The following is a 23,920-nucleotide window of genomic DNA, read 5'->3' as shown; positions in this document are numbered from 1 at the left end:
CTGATTCATACGCAATTCGATGATATATTAAGAGGTTTTGGCATAAACGGAGAACGTCTGTATGAACATTCTCTCCAGTGTCAGAGCAACTTCTGGCCTTGACCAGAAACGTGAATTCCAGTAACATTTCGACATCATCTTTTATTGTGCATGTGCATCTACATAGTGTGATATTGAGACAGCCTGAGATGAAATGAGAGTTAGGGGAAAACTTAGATGTAGCGCTGAACTTATGTAGTGTTTAAGACAGCTGTAGGAATTCAAATTGTAAAAATGTTTACCCCTCCAGAGGACAAAATGATGTGAATCTTGTTCAAGTGTCCTTCTTTCTGTCATAAGAAAATTCTACCAATGAGCTTCTACATTCTCTTGCTCAACGTCTTTGTCTCTGCTCTCGCTCAGCTCCACAGGATTAACTTATGTAATTTAATTTACTGTGTTAGATGTTTCTTCACTGGGTTCATCCACCATTGTCTATGTTTATGTGTTTCACTGGATCGGTGGAGTCACGTTATTACACACATGCAGCCATGTCTTAAAGGGGAAGGAAATACCTGCCACCAGCAAACACAGGAAAACAGCAGAATTAAGTTTATTTCCTTTAAGGACTTGGGAAAATTGTTGCCTGTTATGGTTGTGAATGATTTTAGCAGTAAAAATCTGCTTATCGCCCAGGCCTAGCCTGAAGATACAACTTCCGTTTGCCAAAAGAACGGCAAAGCCGAGACAACAGAAAGACACGCTGATTTGGCAAAAGTCCTTAATTTAAATAAATTAATTCTGAATATAAATAATTTTAAGTGTGAATGCCAATTCTAACAACAAATACCAATCAGAGTATCCATCCAGTAAGCCAGGTAGAGTTTAGGTCTTTGGCTTTGTGTTTGCGGTCGTTCAAATTTTTGTAAACCGAAGTAAATCACAGAAGACTTGATTTGGTTCAGTTCAGCAATATTGATAGAGAAAGATTGATAGAGCTGTTATGTACAGTGAGGCCAAAAAGTATTTAGTCAGCCACTGATTGTGCAAGTTCTCCTACTTAGAATATTGAGAGAGGTCTGTAATTTTCATCATAGATAAACTCTTCAACTAAGAGAGACAAAATGAGAAAAAACGAGATCCAGGAAATCACATTGTAGGATTTTTAAAGGATTTCTTTGTAAATTATGGTGGAAAATAAGTATTTGATCACCCACAAGCCAGCAAGAGTCTGGCTCTCACATACCTGTAACGTCTTCTTTAAGAAGCTCTTCTGTCCTCCACTCGTTACCTGTATTATTGGCACCTGTTTGAACCCATTATCTGTATAAAAGACACCTGTCCGCTGCCTCAAACAGTCACACTCTAAACTCAACCATGGCCAAGACCAAAGAGCTGTCGAAGGACACCAGGAAGAAAGTTGTAGACCTGCATCAGGTTGGGAAGAGTGAATCTACAATAGGCAAACAGCGTGGTGTGAAAAAAAAATCAACTGTGGGAGCAATTGTAAGAAAATGAAAGACAAGACACGAATACAAGACCTCTGATAATCTCCCTCGTTCTGGGGCTCCATGCAAGATCTCATCCCGTGGGGTCAAAATGATCATGAGAACGGTGAACAAATATCCCACAGCTACACTTAGGAACCTGATGAATGATCTGCAGAGACCTGGGAACAAAGTAAAAAGGCGACCACAAGTAACACACTACACCGAGAGGGACTCAAATCCTGCAGTGCCAGGCGTGTCCCTTTGCTCAAGCCAGTACATGTTCAGGCCTGCCTGAAGCTTGCCAGAGAGCATTTGGATGATCCAGAAGAGGATTGGGAGAATGTCATGTGGTCAGATGAAACTCAAAATAGAACATTTGGGTAAAAACTCAACTCGTCGTGTTTGTAGGAAGAAGAATGCAGAGTTGTATCCCAAAAACATTATACCTACTGTAAAGCATGGGGGAGGAAACGTCATGCTTTGGGGCTGTTTTTCTGCAAAGGGGACAGGAAAGGGGGGCGTGCTTTAGTGGAGCATGGGTTAGCCCACGTGACCCATGTATGGAGGCCTTAGTCCTCGACGCAGCCGACCCAGATCTCTCATACCCCCTTTCCAGTCAGCCTACTCTCCAAAAAACTAGTGCAACTAGTGCCGTTAAATCAAAAAAAAAAAAAAAAAGGGGAAGGAAAACTGATCCGTGTTGAGGAAGAATGAACAGGGCCATGTATCCATCAGTGATAGCTGTGAAGATGGAACGTGGCTGGATCTTCCAGCATGACAATGATCCCAAACACTGGGCCCGCGCAACAAAGGAGTGGCTCTAAAAAAAAACATTTCAAGGTCCTGGAGTGGCCTAGCCCGTCTCCAGACCTTAACCCCATAGAAAATTTGTGGAGAAAGTTGAAAGTCCGTGTTGCCCAACGAAACACCATTGCTCCAGAGGAGATCTCTCTCTAGTGGAAATCTGCATGAAGAAATGGGCCAAAATACCAGCTACAGTGTGTGCAAACCTGGTTAAGACTTACAGGAAACGTTTCACCTCTGTCATTGCCAACAAAGGTTATGTTACAAAGTATTGATTTGAACTTTAGTTATTGACCAATTGTATTCCACCAGACTTTACAAATCAATTCTTTAAAAATCCTACAATGTGATTACCTGGATTTTCTTTTTCATATTTCGCGTCTCATAGTTGAAGTGTACCTATGATGAAAATAACAGACCTCTCTCATTATTGTAAGTGGTAAACTTGCACAATCAGTGGCTGACAAAACACTTTTTGGCTCCACTGTACATACCACCGAAGCAAGTAAAAACACAGATCTAGTTAGATGTGGAAGAGGTGAAGAAAAAATTAAAAAAGCTATTGTTGCCAGGAAGCTAAAACAATCATTGTTGTGTTTTTAAATATAAATCTACTTCCTTTGATACTATAAAAAAAATGTCTTTACAGAATCAGTGAAAGCTCCATAAAAATGTTGAACTAGTTTTTGAGAAGCCAAAGACTCATTTTGTAAGAATTGAGAGGAAAAGTAGTGGCCAGGTGCCTCTAATCAAATCCACTTGATTAATTAGTCATCATGAAGTGTGAGCACCTCTTAAAAGCCTTTTTTGTCAGAAAGCAACTCAAAATTCTTAAAGTGTCATTGAAAGAAATAACAAAATAATAGAAAAGCATCAGCAGAGATTCAGAAATTCAGAAGCATCTCTCTGCTCCACCCATGCAGCCTTTTAAGCCGGTTCACTACAGAGAGCAAAGAGTAAAGTGAAACTGAGTTTTCAGGAACTTAAACTAAAAATATTAATACTGGTAGCTTAATATGAATATTAAAAGCAGCTTATCGACTTCATCACATTTTATATGTTAGGCTTGATCTGATGGATGAATTGATCCATTTTTTCTAATCCTGTTAACAGAAAGGTGTGTTAAGTATTGAAAAATCTTTGTGTGGGGAGTCATCTGAAAAGACTGAACAAAGTCTGTGAAAACAGGATAAAGAAGCCAGAGTGTCTCTCTTGGACAAACCAGGAGCTGACCAGCCATCTGCTCCCTCACTCTGTAAAAAACCCCATCCTATTCCCACCTCTAAAGAGAGAAAACTTTCAATTCCAACCTCTCTGTTGATCTTTGTCTTCATCCTGTTGTGTGTCACTCCAATTAAATCTACTTATTTCTATTCTTTCCTTCCGCATTTCCATGACAAAACAGAAAAAAATACTCATCTGCTGTGACTTGAGACTTAATTAAAGGCTGTCACAGCTCTAATTTACTGTGGTTTATAAATGTGGATGGCCATGCTGTTCATTACCCCCGCAAGACATTCCTGGCTCATCAATTAAAATTAACAGTCTAGGCCTGAAAATTATCTAGTTTGGATTTCCACAACATTTTAATTATCATTTTAGTTAAAAAACATCCATTACTAACTCGTTACAAGTCAGTCATGTGTAGGAAGAAGAGGAAGAAGCATGATGCCTTTAATTATTTTAGAGGGAATGCGCCTTTGAGGGTCATTGACTCAAAAAGTGTGCAATGTGATGTCTGAAGGAAAGAAAAATAAGGTCAATGCTGAACCTTGGACCCAGACTGGGCTTTATAGCTAAGCCTTTGGTCCACAAACAGCTCCCAGGTCACCCCTGTAAACACAACAATCCACAGCACAACAAAAGGACACGACTTGGAGTGCTGTCACTGCTCATTTTGCTGACACAATGAAGGACGCAGCTCAGATGCTGTAATGAGCAGAATGACATGATGGGATGTATTCCGAATCTCTGAGATGCACATCCAGGGCTGCCTGAAAGGGATGAGCGTAGCAATCAATAAATGGATAGAGAGTGAGCTCTAAAACCACAAAGGAGACGGACTGTTTTTACACCAAATGACCTGACAAGGATGGTCCTTGACCAGCTGATGTGACCAGTATCCCAGCCTTTATAAGGAACAAAAGCTGATAAAGATCAAGAAAATAGAATGAGATAAATCTGTAAGAATTAAAGCTCAGTTCCTATCTAGAATTTTACTGGAATACTAAGTAGTCTGCTTCCTTTCAAAACATTTGGATGAAAACAAAAAAACACAGATGTAAGCAACCCCACACAGCCAGCACTGGAAAGCCAGATTCTCTCCTTAGTGCCAGTCAAGCTTACCAGAGCGTGATGCAGGCCAGAGTGATTGATGGGCCAAAAGGGAGAAGCTGGGCGGGGTAAGAGACGGGTGCAGTGGAGAGCCTGAGGTTAGACACTGTCACAGATCTGACTGGAGTGTTCGAATAAAAAAAAAGGAGAAGTGCCCTGAAGGTGCAATTTAGTGAAAAGCTCTCCCAACCTCCAGCGACAAATTCCAGCTCATTTCCAGTGAAACGAGGAGAGCTCACAGAGAAAATAATGTTACAAACCTAAAATGCTGCGTCTAATTACAGAGCTGCTGCGAACACCGATCTCCATTAGTTTTCAAATATTTACTGTGTGTTCTCAAAGCAAATTTGGGGAATGTAATTAATTGAATGTTAGCCATTAGAAAGAGCCTTGAGACATTTTTATCAATTGCAATGGACTCTATTTTGCATTTCAAAGAAAAATACATACACCAAAATAATCAAGTGACTAATATAAATGATAAAAATGACTTTAAGTTTTTAATTATAATGACTAGATGATTGTAAGCTAAGTATGGATAAGGCTCTTCTTTTAAATTGCAGCACATTGACAATATATTAACTGATATATATATATATATATATATATATATTTCTTCACTTTTTCATGTTGCAGCCAATAATCTATTGAAATCAGCTAAAAGTAGTGAATGATTATACCAATTTCCTTTAGAAGCTGACTAATTAAATAGTTTTTGCCTGTATGTAATTGAATTCAATTATAAACACAGCTGCTCTGCAAAGACCTCTGAGGTTTGCCAGGGAACACTAATAAAAAACAGGACCATGAAGACCATGAACCACATCTCTCTTTACACTATCTTTATCCAGTCTGTCTAAAAAATTAATAGCCTGGAGAAATAATAATATAAAGCGATCAAAACAGCCATGTGGATCATGGTGGCCCCAACAGAGCAGTAGTTTGCCCACTCTAGTAAGAGAATATTCTGACATGAAAGTCTTCAAATTTGCCAATAATGTAAGCGTTGTGAAATAGATGAATGGTTAAAAAAAACATTAAGACTTTTTTTTTTGACAAAATTCATGTGAGAAAAATAGAAAAAAGGGTTCTGGTCAGAAGAGCCTTTAATTCTACATGCATTTGACAGAAAACTAACACTGGTGATGCTGCAACATTCATTGTTATTAGAAGATAACTTTGTTAACATTTCCAAATTAGGCCAAAAGGCAAAATACATTGGTCTGGATTTTTTTTAAACAACAGATTTTGTTGGCATCAATCACCAACTTGTTGGTTCCTCTCTTTCCTCCATGGAAACAGCTTAAGCAATGACAGGGATGTCTCGTAAACTAAAAATGTACATTCCCCCAACCCAGCAGCTTCACTGTTTAATATGTTGATGATAGAGAATGTGGGGATGTGTTTTCTTAGCCTAAACAGAGAAACTGTTTAGAGTTAGTGGAGAAGACAGATGGAGCTAAACAACATATAATAATAAAATAAACCTGCTGGAGGCTGAAAAGGCCTGGTTTCACATCTAATGTAATACAAAAGTGACCTTTTTGGAATAGTTTTTCAAATTTAAACTCCCCTCTATAGTCAAATTTATTTGGACATAGTTTCTTTTGTATTCTATGTACTGTGTTCTTCAATTCTTGTTGGTTCTTTTGTTTCCAAATACTACATCCTAGTCAATGCATTATAACAGCGTTGCATTAACATTTCTATCATTGTTGTTTGGTCTTAAATTTCGCCCTCATGTCCATTGAAAGTCCTGTATGTGTCATGATCTCAGAACTGATGCCTGGTCTGATTACTCATTTCACACACCTGCTTAGCTCCGCCCAGTTCACATTACTCGCATATCTGATCCACCTGAATTAGCCTCTATTTAACCAGCCTTCAGACCAGTCATCAGTGCCAGATTATTTCAAGCCATCTGATGAGACTTTCTCTAGTGTACTGGTTTTCTGACTGCCTGACTCTGATCTGTTCTTCCTCTTGACCTCCGGGGCTGCTTGTTCCCATCTGATCTGTCTTCTCCTGCCTGATCTCTGCCTGCTTGTACTGGAAAAATTTCCCGGCCACTGAGTCTGCCATCCTGTCAGCCCCATTGTGTATGGAACCTGGAACTGTGACCTGACTCTGTCTTGGATTCTCCTTCGGCACCTCAGCCGATCTCTGACTTCCTGGTTCTGACAACCGACCACGTCTTCAACATCGGCTTTGGCTTGGCCCTCTGGATTATCCTCCCTACATCCATCTGCTTGGTTCCAATCTCTTGCCTGTCTACTGACCTCCGATAAACCTGCATCTGGGACTAGCTGTGCGGCTACGGCAGAGCTGCGCTAACAGCCAGTGGGCCGAAACAATCCTCTACCTCTAAAAGAACTATAAGACCAGGTCAGTGATTCATTCATTTGTGATCCAGTTCCAGAAAGAAGTTGTCACTAACTGGCTGTCTTTGCCTGCAGAGGCTCCTGCCTTAGACGCTGTCTACCCAATTCTGTTGTTAATAAAACGTTCTGAGAAATCTGTTTTGTACTTCTTGAATTACTGGATCCTTCTGTACTGAGTTCTGACAGTATGTGATTGTAGAAGTTTTTCTGTGACATGAAGCAAAGATATCAAACTTTCATTTCAAATGTAAACTTTAAGTTTGCAGTAGTTTGTAAAAACGTATTTTCTAAAGCAGTGAAACAGGTTAATCCTAAGTCTGAACTCAACCCCTGGAGGTATTTTAATACTGAGAACAAGCAATGACCATGAAGCTGATTCTCCTCTTAAACTCTACTCTCTATGTGTGCATTCTGGGTAATTTGTTTCTCTAAGGGATTTATTATATCAGGACCCAGAGAGGTTATTCATCCTGACAGTTATGGCTCAGAGAAACACTGTGGGGGGTTTTAGAGTAGAATGAGCCGCTTAATTCATCATTATTTTTATAGATTATTGTCCTAATTACATAGGTTGTGTTGAACCCTGACTGGATTAGTCTGCCAAAACTCTGTCAATTAGCTTCATGCGATGTTTAATTTACACTGCAGATAAGCAGACTGGAAATAAGGAGTTGTTTGTGGTTATGCGTCACCATTCTTTGCACACAGGTGGTCTCAGGTAATTGACTTAAATGCAGGGGGCAAATTTTGTTCACATGGCTTCAGATTTTCTGGAGCGACTCGTCCCTTTCCAATAGTCAGTCACGACTTTTGGCAGCAGGTGATGATGCAGGGGATGAATAATGCATGAGCTCGACGTGTTGAAGTTAACAACAGTGGTCGTGAGAGTTTCTGTGAAAGCGAACATTTTCACCTTCTTAGGCTGATCTGAGAGCAGGTGAGGATAAGAGGAAGGAGTCGTCAAATGTAGCTAAATAAGTAAAGAAGGCAGGAAATATTCCTGCTGCAGTTAACTATTTCACTTTTATCGTCCCACTTTAACTCAACCCACAGAAATGCAGTAAAATCAGTGCAGTGGGGGGGAAGCTTGTCAAGAGGAGAGGCAAGAGCACTGATTGCATTTTACCCAACTATCGTGCAGGTGGCTTTCAACAAACACCAGAGCATTGATTTATCCTAACCCACTGCCTTGTCTCGGACTTGTCTGAGCTTTGAACTGCTACAGAAACCCAAAATTTGCACACAATCCGATGTCCCAGTAATGAGTGCAGCTTTGAGACACATCTGTATTAGGTTCTGTTTCTCCCACAGCAACTTCAACAACAACAAAAAAAAATCTGTGATGGTCCTCCATTTACCACAGACTGCTCTGCTCAGGGGGATATCAAAGCATTAAAGAGCCAAGAGAACACATCTGATTTATAGATAACCTCTGGACTTTCTGTGATTTGGCCTCTTAACAGTACACATCTTCTAAACACTGAAAATTAGACCCTACTGTAAGGTTAAAGAATGATGGTGACTCTGGTAACCCAAGTGCATGTAAAGGAAAAAATCTACAAAAACAGAGACACCATTTCTTCATTAAATTTCCAAAATATCATGTGTTTGGTTTCACAGAACAACCATAACCATGCTAGCCTTAGCCTCCCATGCCTTTAAAACAACTGACTGAATATAAATGCTGCATCATTTTCTGTGTTGAAATAGTAAATGTTACATTACTTGCAATGGTATAAATTACATTTGATATGATGCATTATATGATATTGGTAAATTAAAAATGTAAAACCAAATAAACATAAATATATTTTGAAAATGGTAAAACTATTTCCCATGTTCAACCGTTGGTCTAATAATAATTTTCTGAAATGTTAGTTTTATGATATATGTAACAAATTACACACTTTGGACACAGTTGAACTTTTGCATTAATATTCTTTTTAAAACTCACCCAGGGATCCTAAAGCATGTTTGTCTGACTCATTCTTAGTTTAACTGATAAAGGTGAAGCCTGCACTGGTTTCTTTTACTGACCTGGATGAATCCAAGGTCTGTACTTAAAATGATTACAGTAGTAGCCATTCAAAATTTCCCCACTTTCCTTGATGGATTTCTTGGCTGGTCCCCTACAAATCCTTTTTAAACATCAATATTTGTACTAAAATGTTCTTTCTGTCTTGATTTTTGGACATTAAGATCAAAAGAGAAGTGTAATCTCCTGGTCAGACCCTGTAGTTCAGTGAAGGGGTGGAGTCAGTAAAAAAAAAAAAAATGCTAAAAGGGTTCACTCCAGTGGCTGGAAGTTGGAGGAGATTTTGCTGTGAGTTGGAGGGAATCTGTCTGCCATTCTGCTGGCGTTTGACTGGGAAGGGGCATTTTGAATGGCTGCTACTGTATGGTAGGCTGGCCAGTCCTAGGAGGACTCGTCCCATTCTGTTATTGATATTGCACATAATGGATCTTCCAAGGTTTTAGTGCCTAAAGACTTAGAACTGGCTTTGTTACTTATTTCAGATTTACAGACCCCAAGGATTTCTTTCATAACCTGTTTGTCAAGATCTAGTAAAGATCTGTTGATTTTTAACATATTTTAACCTGTGAATGTCTAGTGTTGGGGTAGTATGCAAAAAAGTTATTAGGTACTAGTTACTCATGACTTCTTTAAATTGTGATGAAATGGTTGGTTACTTTATGTTCACAGTAACTTCATTACTCATGTGTTCATCATTTTTATATTATTTAGGACTCTCTGTACGTGCAGAGACGTTACTCAAATACAAAACTGTCTCTATGGCAACGCACATTGGGTAGCATACAGAAAACCCTTCGTGCATGCAGGCTTACGGATCACAACCTATGTGATCAGAACTTTACACACCGGCAAACACAGGTTAGGAAATGCTTTTACTGTCGGCTAGTAAACCAATTTCATTACCAATACAGTAAATATAACATTACCCAAAAAAAGTAATATCCTTCATGACGTGTTACCCCCCCCCACGCCTCCAACATTGGTCATGTTAAACCATTTTGTAACTTAGGTCTGGGAGAGATCAGACCTTAGTGTGGGGATGAAAGCTAAAGCTTAACAAAAAATGTGGCTTATTACAGTTAATTTACAATTTAATGAGGGGCAGTTACTTTTGCAAGGCACTATAAACAGTTTTTTTGTGTTCATAACCTATCTTGAATGTTCACATTACTAAAATACTTATGTTGGACAAAAAAAAGCCAAAAAAAGATTGAAGATACCACAGTAGGTTTCTATCTGTAGTATTTAAGTTGGGTCAAGGTATTATTACCAGCCGAGTATTGCAATGCAATTCGATGCAAACTTGGTTGATTTGCAGCAGACATTCTTCAACCTGCTCTATGAATCAGAAAAAAGCTTTTTGTTTTTTTTCGACTAATACATCTGTTTTTCCCACCAAATACCAAATGAACTTTAGTAATCAATTCCCTCTGCATTTAGGAGGGAGGCCATCAATATCGTTTTAAAGACTCAAAACCATATTTTATATTATTAAGAACAAGCTCCATGTCAATGAAAGATCCCCTAAGACCTTGTTGTTTCCAGACTTCCAATGTGTTTCAGCCATGATTCAACAGTACACCAAATGGGAAAGAAGATAATAAACACATTTAAAGGGATATCTTTCTCTGCTGTATTTTATTTTTTTGCTCTTTTATTGCCCATTACTCCACATTCTGTCAAACACAAAACAAGCCTCTGCTTGGTGCTATATCTGCTGAAAAGCTGTGAGTTGTTGCTATGCAACTATTAAATACATCTGAGGTGAGCTTCTCTCGAGTTTCCTTCAACCTTTCAGTAACCTGTGCACTGAGTGCTGCAGGAACAGCACTTTCCTGATGCCGTCAGCTTTGCCCTCTTCCCTCTCTGTAAACAGGGGTCTCTGGTGAATAGTCTGCATACTGTGGAGTTCAAGATCTAGTGATAAAAACTCCCTCTCGGATCCCATTTGTAACAGACAGCGTGTTGGTTCAGCCAGCAGGGTTGAAAAAAAGCAACAGTAGACCAAATTTGGTAAAAAATATCTAGTTATTTTTATTTATTTTTTTACTTTCTTCTCTAAAAACAAAACAAATCTCTTTTTGCATGCTCAGCTGTTGCCATCACTCCCTTTATCAAGCATGAAGACTTCTCTTACAGTAGGCTGTAGGTAAACCTGTTCAGTCTGGTCTGCCTGCCACATGAAAATTACCTGTGCCTCGGTGCTGTTTAACCTGCCATATATGTGATCTCAAAATAAGATCCATTAGATACACCTCCTACAGAAAACAGGACAGAACAAGCCCCCTATCCTTACATGGCACTGATTTATAGTAGAAAACAATCAAAGGGTAGAAAGGCACAGATAGACTGATCTGACAACAGCAATGAGCCGTGCAAACACACCGCACACGTTGGCAGACAGTGTTATTAACACACCAGTGGAAAACACTTAACTCATGCCTATTCGATTATGCAAATGGTTACATATATAAATTACTCTGGATGGTTATTAGCTCTCTCAATTACAGTACCTGTGCCTGGCAAAGAGATGGAAGTGAACTGACGGCTAGTTTGCCATCCACAGTTGAAAACAAAAAGGACTGTTCAACTTGCCTGTAGCGCAAATGTTTGCATAAGAATGAGCAACTTTAGATATCTTTTCTACTTTTTAACCTCTAAAAGTTTAACACCTTTTCAACTTAGCTTTTTACAAATTATGATCATCCACAGAGACCTTCCATAATTTATGAGGAACTTGCAGAAATGTATATAAATGAATAAGCAGACTGTAGAAAGAACCTTTTGTAGAGGATGCAGATGTTTTTCAAAATGTATTCCAAATTAAAGTCCAACTTCAGTTAATAATTTACACCGTATTGAGGCTTGACATACATTATTCTAACATCTTAACTCTTCAAAGCAATATTATTTTTATTTTATTAATTATTTGTGATTTACCACATTATGTGCAGACCCAATATACCCGAGTTGATGTTTCATCAGTTATAGTAAATCAGTGCAGATTAAGAGAAAATTTAGGGCTATCCCTGAATATGATTTGATTTCCAAAGTCAAAAGAAGATGAGTTTTAACCATTCTTTTTTAGAAAAAAAAAATAAAAAATCAACAAACAGGGAAAAGCTACATTTCCCAAAACTGAGTCAGTTGGATAGATATATCAACGTGAACAGATAACGCTAGCTGTGATACTCTAGTTCCATGCTTATATGTTAACTTACTTGACGAAATCTGATTGTGCTGTGAGCAATATTAGAAATTATTCTGAGTTGTGTGCTTTGGATTCCTTCTGTTGTTAGTGTTAATTTCAAGTCCAGGCCCTGAAGTGGGCCTTTAAAAACCTTTAAAACAAATAAATAGAGGGTCAATTGTGCTTTCTCTTTGATAATTAGGACTAACAGCTGGAGACAAATTTTAAGCCTGAAGGTTTAATGCCTATAGTAAAATAAAAGATATTCCATTTCATTATTTGGCTTTTTTTAAAGCACTATTGAAAAATCTACCACAGCAGTTGCAAAAATGCACTGATATTTTGCTGTGATTCAATGGCACCTCAGCGATCTCTCCACTGACAGCCATATAAAGGGGTATGGCCAACCACAAAAACAGACAGATAACTTTGTAGAGGGCATATTTCGGTTGTGGCTTCAAGAAAACACAGCTCAATATCTCACAGAACGTAATTAGCGGATTCTTAAGCATAATTATTAATGACAAATTTAAACACAAATACAACATAATTTTCAATGTAATTGTTAACAAAAAGAAATATTAAGTTTAAACTGTTAAGTTGACATTTTTGTAGGTCGGTGTAAAAAATATTTTAGATAATATGATCAAAAAAGTCATCAAAACAACCTTGAAAAGGAAACAAGTGAAAAAAAGGTAAGTGCAGAAATTTTCCAAGTTGAGTTCCTTTGGCTTTTCAAGAATGATAAAGCTGATGATAAAAAGTAAATGATACATCAGAAGCATGAATCAGCTAAATGTAATTCTCTGAAGAAATACATTAAATATTCAGAAGAATTTATCTATAGCTGTACCACAGGCATAAAAGCTACAATAGCTCAACTAGTCAACCTGCTCCAGCACAGAGCAGCCTTCCATCTTCTTGGCTTATAACCTGCAGCACCTTACATGCCCTATGTAACCAAACCAAAGACCTCGCCCTTCTTTATATATAATCCAATCACATTACTGATTTTACAAAATAGATGTAGATCATTTCATATGGTGCTCTCCGCAGAAGGAGGTGCTGAAATCCAGCCTGCGCCTCTTGCTCTGCTCTACCCTATGGTTGCGCTGTCCATGGTTCTGAATCAGTGCTCCAGAGGCTGTTCTCATTGATGTGAAACGAGCATTTTTGTCGGCTGGCTGGCTGACTGGGCGGAGCGGCCCGGACCTTGGCTAAGCTGCGACCGTCTGAAAGCAGCAAACAAGCCAGAATCTCAGCAGGCGGGAAGCTCCACGCCCTGTTTGCTCTCTGAGCTGTCACACGTGTCACAGCACCATGCACAAATGGATAAGAGCGGAGGAGGAGAGGGGTGCATGATATGCATGGATGCAAAACCTCCTAACCTTCATGACCCTTACTTTGTTATTCACTCTCATGTTTTAACAAACTTTGTGTGTGAAAGAAAACCCTGAAATTACCTCATTGTTTCTTTTCCTAAAGTAAAAAAGGACAGCAAATCATAGTGGATGATGCAATGAGTCACAAAGAGAGTGGTCTGGATCCACTGGACCGAGAAAAGCAGTCTGTTGCTTTGGGCAGTAATGCTTTAGGCTCCAAGGATGCTTTATGATCCTCAAGTGATCAGGACATCCACACAAAGGTGCGTTTGTCGAGAGAAAAAAAACACAGTCTCTCTGCGTCATATTGTTACTGCTTTTAACTTTTACACTTCTCAGAAAAAGTGTGACTCGTGAATGTTATCCTTTATTTGGTGACTGAACTCTCAATGTTGCTCTGCAAGGTTAGGTGAAGGTCAAGTGGTTACTACACGATGCTATAGTATAGTGCTAAACTCATGAATAACCATCTGTTCAAAATAATACTGTTCTTCAACTATTGCCTTGAAACACACCATAAAAGCAAATAAAATTCAGGATAATGCAAACATGAGCAACTGTATTTTAATAATAAAAGTGAATGAATGATTGTACTAACTTCAATTCAGCAAAGTTATTGGCTGAAAAAGCAATCGGCTATTCCTAAGAAGCCACAGAAGCAGAGAAGTAAGGATTTAGAACAAGGAAAAATGGACCAGACACCAAACTAGTTTAAAGTAAAAAAAAAACTTAACAGGGGCTTTTACCCCCCTTAGTCTTCTAAATAAGCGAAAAAGAAAAGCAACAGGGCGAGCGGAAACAGGGAAGCTTTTTCAGCTTAAGACATGTTGATAAAACATCTACAGCACCTCAGTATGCATGGATGGAGGAAGGCAGAGAGACCGACTCGTTCATTTCAGGCGAATCAGGGATAATGAGGCCAAAGAGAGAGGGGGAAGCGATAAGGGATGACAGAGGGGGGAAATGACAAACAGCAGGCAAGACAGTGCAGTGATTCGATTACACTGTTAACTTCTCATTACATGACAAAGAAAGCAAACACAGACAAACGGGAAGCAGCAACACCAGATTCAAACTGGATACAAGTGGTAAATATGTCACATCTGTTGTCTTCTCTGAAGCTTAGTTATTGCTTCCACTGAGGAGCTGAGCCCAACCCTCATCCTAACCACCATGGACCAGATCAGATTGAGGTCCAAATACAGCCAGGTCCCAAGTAAAATAAAAAACAAAGATTTTTTATTTTTATTTTGAAACACTTATTTAACAAAAATAAAATTAAAAAAAATATTTGTACAGAAATCTTCCAAAGTCGGAAAAGGACGGAGAAAACCCCCCCACTGTTTACATCAAACTAATCTTATCTTTAAAGTGTAATTTTAGAATTAGTTTTCAGGAATGAAGGGGCCAACCTTTGACTTTTGTCACCTTTGATCAGAGCCTCCAAAATCCAACCTGACTTGTCAAGTTGGAGGTACAGCACAGTGTCCTGTGAGCCATGTTTATGAAACGCTCACACAAATCAGAAAATCTCCATTTCAAACGGCCAACCATGGCATGCATTCATTTCAAAGCAAAAAACATACAAAGGCAATGCCTGCATCTAAATGTGCCTGAATAATCTTTGATTTAAGTCTCCTACCTGGCAGCTTGCGGTTTTTCTTTGGGTTCTCTTCAAAATCCCAGGAAAGGCTTCTGACAAGTTCTGCTTGATGTTGCACTTTGAGAGGAAGGAAAAAGGGGAAAAACAAACATCAGTGGCTTGAAAAGAAATGTCCTTTTATTCACACACGACAGCTCAAGAAGCACTCACAATCACACACTTGAACACCCAGTCAGCAGCTCCAGTAAACGAGCGAGCAGCTCGCTGTTCCTTCCCTCTCTTACTGTCCGTGACACTCGCCTCCTCTCTTCCCGCCCACCTACTCCAGCCCCCTCCCCCATTCCCTGCTCTGACTCCTTTCTCTTCCCTACCGCTCCCTCTCTGCTGTCAGACAAAATGCACACAGCCCCTCGATCTCTTAGCTTACTATTTCTGACATTTTTCCCCCACCCACTCACACCTTCTGCTCCGTGAAAACAAATATCAGTCGGTGGTACTATTAGATGTGCATTTCCACACATCATTTACAAACTTGTTCTTGGGTTTATGAACCAATTCTGTGGATATTATCTGATGAAAGGAAACAAAGCCCCTGAGCAGGCTCAGTTATATTAGATGATGGGATTAATGAATAATCTTAATGAGGCATACACAGTCTATACGATTACTGTTTGAAACTGCTCTTTCCCTCTTATTTTTCTTTATTTCAGCCCCTTCGATGCCTCACTCCATTTATTTCTGGCTCTCCTCAGGAATCGCTGGTGCATCTGATGCTCCTCACGTCCCGTTCGGCAGACAGCTAGTCAAGGGCATTCCCAGACTAAGTGTATGCTAATGCTCTGCCTTGAGGAGCTGCCTAGCATCCTCCAGACACTCAGCCTGACCGGATGTGGCACTCGGATCTCCCAGAGAGGGGACAACAGCTGACAAAGCCAGATCAACGACACCTACAGGTTCTAACACATTTTTCTATATTGAAATGACATAGAAGGTGTTAGCTGTCAATCAATCTCGCAAAATTAAATTATATTTTTGTCCCTGTTCACAGTAACAGAATTATGTAGTAAACCATTGCAAGAGTTGAAATTTAGTGTTCGGGTTTTTAAAGCACAGAGTCATATGGTCCTGTTGACCACAGAAAATCACACACAGACAGAAAGGCCAACAGACACACAGAGTCAGGGCTAAAGCAAACAGGTAAAGTTTCTGTTAATGATTGCCAACTAGCACCCTGCCTGAACTCCACGCAGCTTGCTCTTCCTTAAATAAGCTTTGCCTCACTGCTGCGCATGGTTTAGGTGTTGTGCTCAGTGGATGTTTGGTGCCATTCGATTACTCGGTCCAGTGATGTACCCATTGCAAAGGTGTGGCTCAATAAACTCATACCTAGACTTAATGAGAGGAGGAATGAATCCATGTATAGAAAACATCTGAATCGTTTTAACACATATCCCCGCACTTTTTTTTTTACAAAATTGTAACTAGGGATCAGTACAGCTGTGTTGTATATCTCATCTGTTTGACTACAACTAATTTATGGCTTTAAGTCTTAAGCACAAATAAACAATCAATGGAAATGTTTTTTCCTCTTTTGATTTTAAACAAATACATTTTAAAATAAAAATCGCTGCTGTTGAACTGAATTGAAGTAGATTAAATTCAATTTATTTACTTTTTTGATGCATCTGAAAAGTGCCATATAATAGTCTAAAAACATAACTGACCATTTGACGTTCTTCAAGATCTTTGTTTGGATGAGTTGATCCAAGACACAGTTGAGGTAAAACAACAGGTGTGCCTGTCAGGCTTCTACAATAAGGATCTAAATACTCCTACCCTTGTCTTATGATGACATCTACTCCATTGTGAACAAAATTGACTTTTTTCCATCTTAACTCAAAACTTTAAGTGAGAAGTTTTGACAGCACACTATGGGTGCCAGGCTACCTGTCTCCCATCACCACCTTAAACAACATATATCTAGTGCCGGACACCTTCTCAGGATGCGAGATGGTCCTCACACAAATATAATGTTTGAAAGAAAGCTCAGAAGAGTATTTTTTGTGGTAACTTAAGAGGCATAACTTGTCTTGATAATAGTCTTCTAAATAGTGTTATCCACTCCACTGGTCATATCCACAGCTGTCTACAGTAGTTTGGCTCCACCTTAAAACAAGAGAAGGCCAAACTACAGGAACGACTGGGTTTATAATGTGGCTTATTATGGCTAACCTTCTTTATATCCAGGACTTCTACATCTAAGTCAGGAAATGGGCTTATTACATCTCTGCAGACTTTTGACATCCTGGTTAAACTGTTAGGACTTTTACCTTAAGACATTGGCTATAGAGCGCTAATTGCTCAAACTAGCCATCAGGGAGTCACTTTCTTCCCTTAGGTCGTCTCTCTGATCAGCACTTAACATTCAGAGTGCCCAGCCCTTAGCTGGGAATCAATACTATGAATACTTGCATTTCTTTAATGTGTTTCTGTGTAGTAATAAGGCACATATACATATTTCTTAAAAAGAATAGAAATCTTTTATGAAAGTATGCCTATATATGGGTATTGAAAGAATAGTGGAACCAAAGTAATATTGTGCACAAACCCATAAGGCTCAATTTGATTCTAAAAAACTGATTCTAAACATAATAGAACAGAAAATAGAGAAAAATGATGCATGTCAAAAACTTTTCCTAGAATCAGACCTTCCTAAAGAAAGTAACAAAGTTACTAGAGTCAGATTTTTCTAATACAGTTATCAAAATTACATGCGTTAATAACACAAAATCATTTACTGGATAAAGCAAAACACATGTTAGGAACTTTGTGCAGTATTTCAAACAAAGATTTCCAATGTTTGTTTCAAGCGATACCAATAATGATGGCATGTTGATCATGTCTAGTATTAAAAATATATTCTTTTATTTTAATCCAGACCTGGAAAATTCTCAACCTAAAGGAAGCTCTGTGCAAGCTTGAGCAACAACAGCTGTCATATCTGCTTCTACTGTATGGACTTTTTGGGTTTTTTCAACTTTTTATTTTGGATTTTCGTTTTGCTTTGATTTTGGTTGTCATGTGTTGCTGATTTTTATATATTTTTTAAATACTTCTTGGTTACTCTTCCTTGGTGTTTAATTTAGCTGTTCTCTTTTCAGCATTCCTGTTATTTATTTAGTCTGTGCTTTAGTTGTTCCTATTATGGTTTTCTGTTAGATTATGCATTGCATATCATTAATCTAAATTTCTCCAGTCCCTTTCCCATCCTCTAGTTTTCTCTTTTGGTCATTCTGTGTTTCTTAGTCATCAGTTTATTTTGCCTTTTATGTCATATTAGTTCTTCCCAGCGCTATTGTATTTCCCGGGTTACTCTATGTTGCCCTCTAGTGCTCCTCTTCTTTTTCCTTAGCTCTCTTCAAGTCTTTCTGTACAGACCTGCTCCCAATTAGCTGATTACTCCATTCATTGTTCTGTCTCCATATATACTCCTCCTCTGCATTTACTCTTTTCTAGTTTGTCTTCTTTCCTCATGTATTTCTCTCTCATGCATCTACTTGCTTTGATTCCTGAGTTCCCTGCCAGTTATTTCTCAATTATTCTTCTGTTTCAATCTATTTCATCATTAAAACTGCAAGAAACAATCTCTGTCTTCCATCTCTGTATTTTGGTCCTCTACAAACATCTATTAAATGTGGCAATAACTAGCTGCTATCAAATGTTATATCTACCACCGGTTCTTACTAAACATTCTATTCAGTCTGTCACCGATAAAATGCCTTGGAAAGCAATTAAAAAGCACTGGCACAGAAATTAGCTAAAAGGAGGAAAGGCTTCCAAAATAATCCATGTAAATCTAACCAAAGTATTTCATGCTAACTGCTCCTGGATGGCGCTTTAAAATACGTTCTTTGAGACACTTATTTCACAGCTTAACTTGGCTAAATCCCTTTTACTTTAGTACTATATTTTTCCAGTTCCCAAAAATTGTGTTAACCGATTTTTCTTAAAGTAAACAAGCCCAATAAGGCTTTTTCAAAAGAATATCTACCCTTTAAGAGCACGGCATCAGGGATGATGTCTCATTTTTGCCAAGGATACAAAAAAAAAAAAAAAAAACGTTACAAGACTGATTTGGGTTTTCTTTTTTCTTTTTTTGCTATATGATAGGAAAGCATTTAATTTCAAATAATGGACAGGAAATGTGAACCAAACAAAGGCTGAAAACCCATTAATGGTAGACTTCCTTTACAGAAGAAAGAAGGATGAAAATGTGGATAGACTAACAGAGTAGAACGGTACTGAATGGGGTGAAATGGCATTTAGAAGGAGACAAAACCCGTAGAATAAAAAAGAGACGGGTGAACAAATGGACAATTTCCAAAAATGTCAGAAGCATTGCAGCGGTCACCTTTGGACAGAGCAAATGACTGGTCTTATTCAACCTAAAGAGAGGATTCAAGAGGCAGAAGTTATCTTTTCAACTGAGTATAACAAACTATGAGTCAATAAATGGTTATTAGTTTTTACAAACTGCAAATCCTAAATTACTGAAAAGCAAAAGTTAAAGCATTATGTCTCTGTTTTATTTACAATCTAGAAACATTTTAGTTTCATGTAAATGAATAATCAAACACTGCTTTTTCACATTCTTTAATGTAACTGTTTGCATAAGCAGCATATTTTCACATTGGTACTGTAAATTGTATGATGTTTAAATGACAGAAATTCAAAAATAACTGACATTTCTGTAAAGTTTCTATAACATTTTCAGACTTCATCAATAAGTTAAATTACTTGTTTTCACTTAAACCTCCTCCCCCCATCCATATATGCACAAAACCTTTTAAGTTTCCATTTCATTAAACATAAATGCCATTAGTACTGTTGTCCATGTTGACTATTTTACAGGTGCTGTCTCCTAACATATATATATAAACTTTATAGACATAAACTTCCTTTTACATCTTAAAACAAAGATTAGTTTAAAGTTAGAGCTGCAAAAATATTCAACCCAGACAGAAATATGAAGAAATTCCATAGTGATATTAAGTTTATAGATCAAAGATGTAAGGTATTCAGTTTTGCATGAAGGGTTTTTTACTACAAAAGTAAAATTTTAATCTTATTCTGATTTTACGCTTGTTTAAAAGTTCTTTAATAACTTAGGTTACATAAAGGTAATCTTGCAGTAGTTCTATAGCATACACTGAATAGCTGGACTAATATAATCTCACTGAAAGCTGGTCATCCATAAGTGAAGACGAAGGCAGGAAGCATTTGCGGTACATGGTGTAAGTGGTAAGCGTCAGTCAAAGCCTACCTGACACTACTTTCTTTGTGATCGTGTCTGCAAGGCCCAATCAGAAGGAGACTTAGAGAAGAGTTTTGTCTCCGCCCAACCTTTCAAAACGCATATTGCTTTGCGCGAGGAGAAAATCAGTTCAAAGATGCCTTCGAGAGCGCACCCGTCCTCGAGCATGGCCACTGGATAGAAAAATGTGCGCATGTTGAGATCTTCAGCATGATCCCCAAGCGCGCGTGGGAGGAGCTGGTGCACATGGAAAGGGATTTTCTCCTCTCGATGCAGCAGTTTCTCATGCCTGTGTTATTTTGTTGTGCTGTGGTAGTTAAACCATGTGCAAAAGTGTTTTAACATACATGCGGGTATGTTTATTTTGTTCGTGGGGGTTTTGAAATAAATGTGAGGTAATAGACTAATCTCAGTAACTGGCTTTAACTAACCTAACTGGGCACTCATTTGCCTGACACTAATATTTTCTCTGAGGTCATGTTTTAAAGAATGGTCCACCCCATATGGGCTCATTTTAGTTGAGAACCAGATAATTTGAAGCTCAAGCCAAAACCTCAATATTATACTCCCTACACTTAGACTTAGACAACTTTACTGTCATTTCATATACACAGACTGTATGCAAAACAGAATTTGGTTTAGTACAGATTTTCAGACAGTAAAGGAATATTTCCATACCATAATGTGCAGCAGGGATCAAATGTAAAAAGTGTGAAAGAAAAAACATGATGCAAAAAAGGCACTTCTGTTACACTACTGTCCTGCTTGAAAAGGGCCACAGCCATCAATTATTGCAGCATGAATGAGTGCTTAGATGTGTGATACGTGTCAAATAGGCAACATGTAGAAATGAACCCAAGGTTTCCAAATAGCACATTGTCCAAAGCATCAAACTGACTCTTCTGCAAAATTGCATTATTCCCATAGTGGATTAGTGTCTTTAGCAATCCGAGCTACAGAAAAAATGTTGTTCCCAATATACATCAGTGAGACTTGGTCACTTTTACTCTGTTGTCCCTCCATCTTGGTTCCTTTCTTGAACAACTGTTGATAGACACTGATCGTTGCAGAAACAGAAACAACAAGTTTTGGAAATGTTCTCAATCAGACACCCTTACAAACCTCAAAGGGTTACAGTTGTTTTCTAATATCCAAACCTATCAAAATAGTATTGTTTGCAAAACCTATTTAATAAATATCCAATGTGTGTAATTATTTATGTGTAATGCAACACCTTTCATAATAAAGGATTAACAGTAAAGGTCAGAAATAATAGGCTACACTGATCTAAGTGGATTCACTGAAGTGACACTGCTTGACCCACCCAGAGTATCCAGAACTAATTCTCTCAGAAACAGAGAAAAGCACTTCCAAATGGAGAAAAGGAGCCCTAATTACAGCTAATGCTCTCATTTCATCTCTTCTTTCTCAGTCTTTTTCAAATTCCCTCCTCCACATCCACCCCCACCTCCTCCCCTCTTAACCGCAGGCAGGAAGCTGCCACGAATCACTTACAGCTTTATCTGTAGACAAGTGGCTGTTCAAATATGGAGCTATTCAGAGAACTCTTCTCAATGCATGCAGGTGCGGCTTTTCACCACCAGCCGGCTTCTCCCAATCGCATGCATGCGGTTTATACTGTACACAAACTACCATCCACCCACACACAAACAAACACCCTGCAACGTTGCACGCAGAACACCTGCTGGGGTCAGTGATAGTTTCCAATTACACTGACGCATCACAGATGTTTGGCTAAAACCCCAAATTCATCCCAAAAACGAGAACAGAACGCCTGGAAGAGTTTTTTTCCCACATATTTTATCTTTTTGAGGCAGCTGACAATTTAATTCATATTAAAAGTGAATCTTCTGGAAACCAGAACATTTATTCTATTAATTTTTGTCAGGACATTAAATCAGCAAACATTTTAAATGCTACCAGTTTACTTTCCTACGTCCTATGCACCCACTATTGTTTATACATTCAATTTTAATGAAATAATAGCAATTTGGACTATAATGTAACCAGATATGTGTTTGTGATAGGGTTTTACTTGCACAGTATAAATCATTCAAACTCTCCAAATGTAGTTCTTTGGAAAAAAGTCAATCATAATTTATTAAAATTAACCATAAAAGGTTTCTAAATAATATTTCTGGAGGGAAACAGTCTACTAAAGCATCTAAATAATCCTTTCAGAAATTGACTATACTACATACAGAAACACCAAATCAAAAGGTCCGCCTTTCTAGTAATGAATACCGCCACCTTGTATTCAAATCTTTCTTCATGTCGTACTGTAGCTAAAACAAGATGCTTCGCATAGATTTTGGTCCAGAGTTTACAGCTGCCACTATTTGAAGCAGCAACACAAACTATACGGTAGGATTGGACTGCCTTTTTGTTGAGTCAAGTTTCCTCCTCTTCATGATATCACAGGAAGGTTTGATGGTTTTCTTTGATCATGTAAGCTGTTTGGAGGGAAAATAGATTGGTTTTTTTGGGTTTTTTGGACAATCTGAAGTCCTGAAATCTTATTTTTGGAAGGGAGCGGCGGCCTAGTGGTTAGGGCACAGGGCTTGAGCCCCACTCCCACAGACTGCCACTCTGGGTCTTTGAGCAAGACCCATAAACCCACAATGCTCCCCAAGGGGATGGGTTAAATGCAGAGATAAATTTATCCAATGTGAGATCAATAAAGTTCAGTAATAATCAGTATTATTATTATTATCATTATTAGCCAATTTTGTACAGAGGAATCATGGATGTTATTGGAGGAAATGTGGAAGTGTTTAGAGATTGTAAGTGGACTGAATATGGATAACATGCCAAACAAACTGTAAAACATGACTACAAACAGTTGAATTACATGTTATTTTATTTCACGTTCTTGCTCAGGATTAACAGCTTGGACTGGTCAAATGACAATCATGTAATTGACGGTACCTAGCTAGGCTATCCTAAAATACAAGTATTTGGTCCTAAGATACTAGTCAGTCTATTCTATTAACTCAATCAGATAATGTAGCACTGGAAAAGAATGGTGTTTGGTTCACTAGTGATCTGAACAACTAAGTTCTGGTAGATTATTAGTCTCGTTTCTGTGCTTCAGATCCTTCATCCAGGTTTCGACCAAAAAACTTGGGATTTACTCAAAAATAATCAGTGCAAAAAGATAAGCAGAATGTCAAATATATAAATTCAATGCTTTCAACTGTTCTCAAGGCAACTCAGTTACTTCAGTTTTAATCTGAATATATTCTGAAACTATACCTATATTTATAGTTTGTTTCCATAAAGTTAGACTGTTGCAATTTCATATATCTGTAGCCAAGTAGACACCGTATAAAGAAAGAATACAAGGTAGTACGCATCCTTGAATATATAATTTAAACAGACGATGGA

At 38.3% G+C, this 23,920-nt stretch overlaps 1 protein-coding gene across 3 annotated transcripts in view; it reads right to left on the bottom strand.

Moving 5' to 3' along the window:
* The window catches only part of syt1 (synaptotagmin 1), a 245,221-nt gene that overhangs the window by 115,320 nt on the left and 105,981 nt on the right, over positions 1-23,920 (bottom strand). For 2 of the 3 annotated variants that reach the window (XM_015376098.1, XM_015376079.1), the window contains exon 3: positions 15,238-15,315. The gene's annotated coding sequence lies outside the window, so the exon portion shown is untranslated. Of the gene's footprint in view, positions 1-15,237; positions 15,316-15,408; positions 15,506-23,920 lie in introns of those variants that run through there. The other variant, XM_015376088.1, reaches the window with a different exon arrangement.

This window comes from Cyprinodon variegatus, unplaced genomic scaffold (assembly GCF_000732505.1).
Source record: "Cyprinodon variegatus isolate N-32 unplaced genomic scaffold, C_variegatus-1.0 Scaffold7, whole genome shotgun sequence".
NCBI lineage: Eukaryota > Metazoa > Chordata > Actinopteri > Cyprinodontiformes > Cyprinodontidae > Cyprinodon > Cyprinodon variegatus.
The sequence above is the reverse complement of the archived record's forward strand: the minus strand, read 5'-3'. Positions and strand labels throughout refer to the sequence as shown.